The sequence below is a fragment of the Channa argus genome, chromosome 9 (assembly GCF_033026475.1).
Source record: "Channa argus isolate prfri chromosome 9, Channa argus male v1.0, whole genome shotgun sequence".
Taxonomy (NCBI): domain Eukaryota; kingdom Metazoa; phylum Chordata; class Actinopteri; order Anabantiformes; family Channidae; genus Channa; species Channa argus.
Window position 1 is genome coordinate 20,314,305 of NC_090205.1, and position 7,865 is coordinate 20,322,169.

A 7,865-nucleotide genomic window follows, 5' to 3' on the forward strand; every position below is an offset into this window, starting at 1 on the left:
ATTAATGTCAATGTCGTGTTTGAAGATAACACTGCTGTAAAGGCACACATTGGGAATTTAAAGAGACATATGCTGCAATCAAGGCGACATCTTTTCCCAGGAAGTCGGTGGGTATGTCAGCAGGACAATCCCAGTTCTCATTCTGCATGTGGTACAGCGTGGCGTGGGTTGATGTAGGTGAATATAAATGTGATATATTGGTCCTGCATGCTGCCATTGTGTTATTGCTGGAATGATCAGTATTTGTGATCACATTTAATTAAATGTCTATGTGCAAGGTGAGAAGTGGAATTATCACCAAACAGCACATTTTACCCACTTTTTACCAGATTTAAGCATGTCTCATCACCCCCCTCCAGGCAACCTCTTCTAAAAAAAAAGATCCAATAAACATGTATGTTACTGTCACAGCAGCAAAGATTAAACAAAGACAAAAAGACAAAAGCATAATTTTCAAAGGATGCCCTTGGCGTTCTGCATTCAGGGAAAAATGTCAATCTCTGCAGAGGAACTTGGTGATGTCTGACAACTCATGGGTAGCCATGCAAGACCATACATTGCTTTATAGTTAGAGGATGGACACCTACAAGGCAGAGCCTCAAAGTTCAGGATGAAACCAGGACCTGGCCTCATTAAAACATCCCCACCCTTCACGACAGCTCAATTAAAAACCTGATGTCATGCTGTGGCATTGATCTGCCAAGGCAAGGCTGTGTGTGGGGAGATACTGTAGGCTGGGTAACAGGGAGGGTGAAGAGAGCTCAGTAGGGAATCCACAAAGCTGCAAAAAAATCAGGGGACCTTGAAGATCAGGTGTGGTGGGAGGAGGTGTAGCAGAGCAATGCTCACTTTAATGAGTTTAAACAGATGCTGGAATTATGAGCACATTACTCTCAGCTCTGTAGTGATGGGAACTTGACTTTGTTGTCACTTCTGGCTACTGATTGGGGAAACATATATTCATACATAGGTGTGAGTTTCTGTGTTTGGGAAAGAAGCAGAATAATTCAACAAAGGAAATAGAATTTTACATCCAGGGAGTAAACAGCTTTTCTCTGGAATAGGATTTGTGAGGGTGTACAGCTGTTTTGTTGTGTTTTTTGAAAATGTGTGTGGAGAATCACAAAGACATGTTTTAATGACTGATGTTTCACAAGGTTTGCCTGAGAACATTACATAAGGTTTGATTGACTGGAGGTCGGCCTGTCACTCTTCATCCGATAAAGTCAGATGACTAATGACCTAAATGAATGTGATTCACCCTCTAATTCTTTTTCATCACCTGCTTTGAAATGTGCGAGCACTTAAGAGGACTATTTATCTGTCAATATAGTCATAGTCAAATTATACTGGGAGGTGTGAGCATGGAAATGTGATCCACAAGAAATTATTAGCTTTCAAGTGCAAGCTGAAATTTCTCAGAAATTTCTCTTCAACACTATTGATGTCTAGACACCACTTCATTAAAATACTTGTAGCACTTTTTTAGCAGGGAGCACTACATCCAGTCATGCTGATGAAATTAACTTTGGTTTAAAAAAATCTTATCGACTCCATGTGCAACAAGGAAGAAATTAGCATTAAAGTGCAGCTGAAGCTTAAAGGTTCCTGAAAGGAGGCCACACAGCACAGACACAGATTTCATGGCAAGCTATATTTTATACAATTTACAGCAAAACACGGCATTCACATCTGCTTATACAGGCAACTCAAATTGTCGTTTCGGCCTTCATTGTTTTATCTGGCTACAGAAAAGGACAAGATGGTGGAGTGAGTGAAGGAGATTGTACGTTAAACGCCAGGCTGGGAATGAGTGGTTGTGCTGCTGTTGGCCATGCAGGGTTCTCATCGAAGTAACCATGACAAATGTCTGTCCTTATTTAGAAGTTGTTAACCTTTCTGGAAGCATTTCACATCAGGTCTGAAAAGAACAACTATTATCCACCTTATTTATTCACCAGAGTCCCTGCACTCGTCCACACCAGCCAAGGACAGTAATGCATCTGAGGAAATGTAGGAGCCTCTATGACCTGACATACAGTCACAGTCATGCATAACACTTTATTTCGGCCCAGTTTACTGTGAATGTATGCTGAGATATGACTAATATGTGATTATTATATTGATTAATTTGTTGAATGGGGTTATTAACATGTAAGGCCGTGTTTAAATCAGCTTAAGTGAAGACAGAATTAGAGCCCTCCGTGTGTGAAGGTCAGCTGATATTTATTTCTCCCCTTTGAAAGCTGATTTGTGTCGAGCAGTAATCATTGTGTGTGTGTATTTTCTTAAAGGTCCCTCTGTTGGCAGCTTTCTCTAGGTTATTCCCCTGTGAATGTAGACATACAGTACAATGTAAAATATACATATACCGTGTGAGCCATAAAGCTCAACCTTTGACAGGACGAACGTAATAGCTGTCCATTCAAGCTGCCCGATGTTCTGTTATGGCTTTTGTTGCTCTTTTTCTTTTCTCTCTTCACTTTCCACTCACCCCAACCGGTCAAGGCAGATGGCCGCCCACCCTGAGCCTGGTTCTGCTGGAGGTCTCTTCCGTTACCACTGTTGCCTAGGGCTTGCTCAAGGGGAATTGATGGGTTCTCTCTATACATCTTCATAGTCTTGACTTTATTCTGTAAAGTGCCTTGAGATGACTTTGCTATATAAATAAAGTTGAATTGAATTGAAATTGAAAAGCATAATTAGTGATCACAGATTAATTAGCTGTTTCTAGTTCTTCACATGCTTTTGTCATGATGTGTCACTGCTTTTCCTGACAGGTGATTTACATCTAAGCCGACTAATGACCTTTGATCCTTCCTTTCTGCATTGCTCTCATGGCTGATTAGCTTCTGAGTGATTTTCACTCCTGCTCTGTTCTGCACTTTGGAAATAAAAAATGCATTAAGTGCTGCTCTTCACTGTGATATTAGGCCACAGCTCATTGTATAAGGGGAAATAAAAAGCACATGTGCATCTTGTTTCCACAACACACGACCTTTTACATCAGGGTACCTGTTGTTCACTTGTATCTAGGATGACCAGATGTCCCCATTAAATCAGGTCAGTTCCAATTTACAAGCATTAGTTCCGGTGTCCCACCAGGGAGTGTCTTTGTCCCGATAATTAGACTGAATTTATGTTTTGTTACCAGGCTATGAGCAGGACCACTAACAGGTTAGATTAGTGTTCTGAATGCAAACTCATTCTGTTTGTTCCTTCATGTCATTGGTGTGGAGGACAGAGATTGTGTGCCTGCAGTAACGTTTCCTTTAAAGGAAGTTCTTACAAAGCTTGAGAGAGCCCATGCTGACCCTCACCACATTAAGACCACCAGGTGGTATTGATGTTGTGACTGATCTGCTTATAATACTTAAGTATCGATGTTGTCCTGCCTTACATCTGATCTTAAAGTGCTGTCTGCTCTGGATACTCCATTGAGACAACATTTACTTCTGGGCTTTTTTCTTACATGACCTTTGTTTATGTGGAATAGAATCTAGCATCCAACAGGGTACAGATCAATGTTTTCCCTAGAAAAAACTGGTTCATATTTGAAGCGGTAAATGTATTTACTCAAATATTGTACTTGTATTGAGTATTTTTACCTTTAGTCCAATACATCTCAGATGAAAACATTGTTCTTTGCTTCATTTATATGACTTTTTTGTTATTAGTTACAGTACTTGGTATTTGTATTAATGTATCTTGTCAATACAAAGTATAATTATGATGTATTATCAGTACATTTTTGGATGGTTTCCTGCACATGTATTCTATACTTAAACTGGATTAACATAGGATTGACATAGTCCTATATTTAGCATAAACCTAAATTAACTGATTTTCTGAAAGAAGATTAGAGCTATGCCAGGTCTAAGTAGAGCTTTAACCTCCCAGGTTTGACTTTCAGTTCAGTGTTGTTTGACAATGATCAGCTAATCAATCAGGAGATCAGCTAGTGCCATCTGCTCTAGACAAGCTATTGCTAACGGAAATTGGCCCATTGCAACATTTAGAATTATTGACAAAAAAACTAATTGTAATTAGTTTTTTAGGAAATGCATTGTCATCGTTGAAACAGTTGTTCTTTATAAGTGGCTGAAAGGGACGACAATCCATGTGTTCCACAGAGAAGGGCTTATACAGTGATACAGTGAGTCTTTTGCATTGTGCTACTTTAATTTCAACATTTACCTATTCATGCTCTAATCAGATGTATTTTCACATGTTATAAGCAAATAAAATATATCTTACATTTTCTTTAGTTCAGGTATTAATCTGTTATTCATCTATGCTTCAGGAAGCCACTTTTTGGGCCAGAATGAACCTGGATTCTGGATTAAGGCCTAATCCTGGCTTGGTTTAGGTCCTGTCTGAGAAACCTACATGAGAACAGAATTTGAAGCAATACATCTACATTGCATTTAGTGGAGCACATTTCTCGGGCAAGTAGTTGCATATTTGTATTTTAAAAAGAAGGAAAACTCGGTTTGTTTCTTATGTGATTATTAGACATTTATTTGACAGATCTATTTCTCTGAATGTCCACCCAGCATTATTATTTATCCCTCAGAGCACTGGGCACAGATCATTCCCCACTAACTAAATCCTAGTATCATTCCTGTGTAAAGTGATATCATGCTGTGTCGCGTGCTGGTAAAATGTAGTGATCCCACCATGATGTGTGTCTGTAGAAAGTGAAATCAGACCTAAACACGCTGAGCATTTGACAAAGCCCTTGATTTATACTGTAGTGTTTTTTTCTATTAGCACTGCAATCTAACTAGCTGTCATGGTGACACCCGCCTCTTCTCAGACTCTGTCTCCACAGGGGAGAGGCCTCTATGGATAGGCCCTGTATTAATTGCAGAAATTTCCAGGCCCTGTCATGCTACACTTCTCCACTAGTTGCCCTCGCTGACTTTCCTACTCCAGCCAGTACCTGATCCAATCACCCGCCTGCCCTGCTATCCCTGATTCCCTTATCAGCCTCCGAGTATGCAGTTTCCAGAAGCCAGGTTTCAGTACTTGTTTGCCAGATTGTCTGGTGCCACAGCCTGTTATCTGTCTGACTCCTGCCTGTTGTCTGTGTCCCTGCCTGTCCTGCTTTATCACCTGCCTGTTCCGCCTGTTGATCTTTGATTCACTAAACTGCCTCTTCCTAATGGCCCAGTCTCTGTGCCTGCCTTTGTTCACCAGAAGCATATAACTTTATGTGTTTATTGGCCATACTGTAGATATTGTGGGAATAACACTCCCCCTCACAAGCAGCGATTTCGAGATGTCGACATGTTCAAACTGGTTCAATCTAGGAAGGGGCAAAGTAAAAGGATACCTGCAGTCCTTTCCACCTAGAAGGAGCATAACGTTTCTCTCTTTTTATTTTGCTTTTGTCTTCCTCTGAAACACGTGGCATTTTGACATTTCATATTATATTTTCTTATTGACCACCAGATATAATGGTTGTAGATCTTTGAAAGTTTAAAATGTAAAGTGAAAAACACCAGTGAAGTGGCACAAATGATGCTTGTGAAGCAGGTAACGTTTTGGTAATTAGATCATGATCAGTCAGCAACTTTCTTTGTTTCATTCTGCTTCTTTTCTGTCAGCTGGCAATTGCAGTAATTGCAGGGACTTTAATATATACTGAGAACATGTACTACTGTACATCTCTTGCCTCAATTTGTCCTTATTTATTTCATTGTCTGGTGCCGCTCTGGCTTCACATCTTCTCTCATCACCAGGCCCTACGGGAAAAGTCCCATGAGCCTCTTGTGTTGATGTCACCTCCTCCTAATGTCCAACAGAGGGACTTGTTTCTGTGCCACCAAACAAAAGCCTAGTCTCTGTCTCCTGGCAAAAAGAACCTTTCAGGTCTCTCGGGAAACCGATTATTCATCGACATGTGACTCATTTAGCTCTCTATTGTATTCACATTAAGCCGTCCTGTTTGTCTCAATCCATTAACCAAACTGTACGAAAGTGTGGTTCCATATCGGTTTTTTCGCCACTTAATCTCTCAGTGATTCACAGATCCAGTTAAAACATCCACTTATCTGTGTTCAGAAAGCGGATGAATAATGATATGACTAATATGTAGAGATACATTTAATCTAAGTAGGTCACATGTCTTATTTTAATCACCATTTTGCTGAGTGGTTTCTCTGAATCAAGTCCCTCCGATCTAATTACGTGTGTGATTAAGAGTAGATACATGAGCTGTTCCCTTCAACCAGCTGCTTTAATGCAAATAAGTTGGAATTAGTTCTACAACTTCCTGAGCACATTAAGGCTTAAATTGTCAATATTAACTCGATATCTGATAAGGCAGGGCACACATTATGTCACATGTTATTAATTTTACTTTTTTGTTGTCAGCCTCTCTCTAAAGCAGTAATGAGGAGATGGGTATTTTTCAATCAAAGAGATCTCTTAACATTTACAAATGATGGAGACTTGCAATTTGGCGGCGCACTGTATCTAGTTGATGCAACATAAATGAGTGCGAGGCTTTGAGATGATTCGAGTTTCTCTCACCATTTATGCTTTTCTAGTTTGACTTCATCCTCTGTGACACTTCTACCAGAACAATGCACTGTTGCAAAAGCTCAGATGGCAACACAGCTCGTGCAGGTAGAAATTTCCAGTAGAGTGGCTGCAGGGGCTGCAGGGGCATCTACTAGTGAGTGAGGTCTCCACTTGTCTGGAATCTGATCTCATTCCCAAAATCACTGACAGTTTGTTATACTGTATACTATTTTATACATATTAGAAAAAAACTGCTACATTCCTAATGAAAAAGGCCTACGTTCAGTTACAATTAGTGAAGAAGTGCATTTTACAGAGTACCTGCTCTTCATATGGACAAAAAAATGACAGAATGGACATTTCATTTACACACATACCACAAGATGTACTCAGCCACTTCTCTATTAGAGGTCATTTACAGCATGTATGATTTGTGATGTCACCAGCTGTCACCAGCTTACATAACTGATAAAGATCCTCCAACCATAGCTGTGCCCTGCCTCTGCCGTGCTGGCGCTGCCTGTCCTGAAGCTTTATCAGACTGTAAACAGACCCTCCCCACCATCGCGGCCATATGGCTGCTCCGGCAGATCTCTGGAATACAGTATTAGTTTACTACTGCTTTTCACCTTTTCACCACTGTCCTTCAACAGGCAAGCAAAAACCTCTAGGAGGACTATATCTGACTAGAGGTCTCTTATTTAGCACTGTGGAATGTAAATCATATGTTTAGTCATTACTGCCCATCAGTATTTGTTAAAAATTGATAAGACAGTAAGTCCTACAAGTATTTTAGACTGCACCACAACAAGCAAACCATTTCCCACTAAATCAATACAGCTTGATTCAGTATTGGTTTCACTTGTCTTCTTTACTGAAAAATGGCACGAGTCCCTGGGGTTTACTATCCATGTCCTAAGATAAATGAGCATCTGCTACGGTACTTGCTGTTAATTGAAACGTTTTTGATTTAATGATTAACAGCTCCTGGGAATCTGTGCTAGCTTGTACATGTACTTGTTTCATTTTTAGTATTTGGTTTCCATCATTTCTATTTCTTTTTTCTTTTGGTGATTTGAGACAGCTAAATGAGAGCTGTCTCAAATCACCATTAGCCACCTTTTTGTGTTTGCTGACCGGTTACAGCCACTCATTACTGAAATCACCTCCGTCAATCCAGCTTATGGGAAATGATTTCTTTAAGGTCTTAAAAAAAAAAAAAAAAGAATAACAGTGATCATTTTAAACCATTGAAACCTCTCAACTCCTGAGTGGTTATGTGTGAAATTATAAATATTGGCATTATTGTGAATGCAATTTTGCACAAGGTTTCA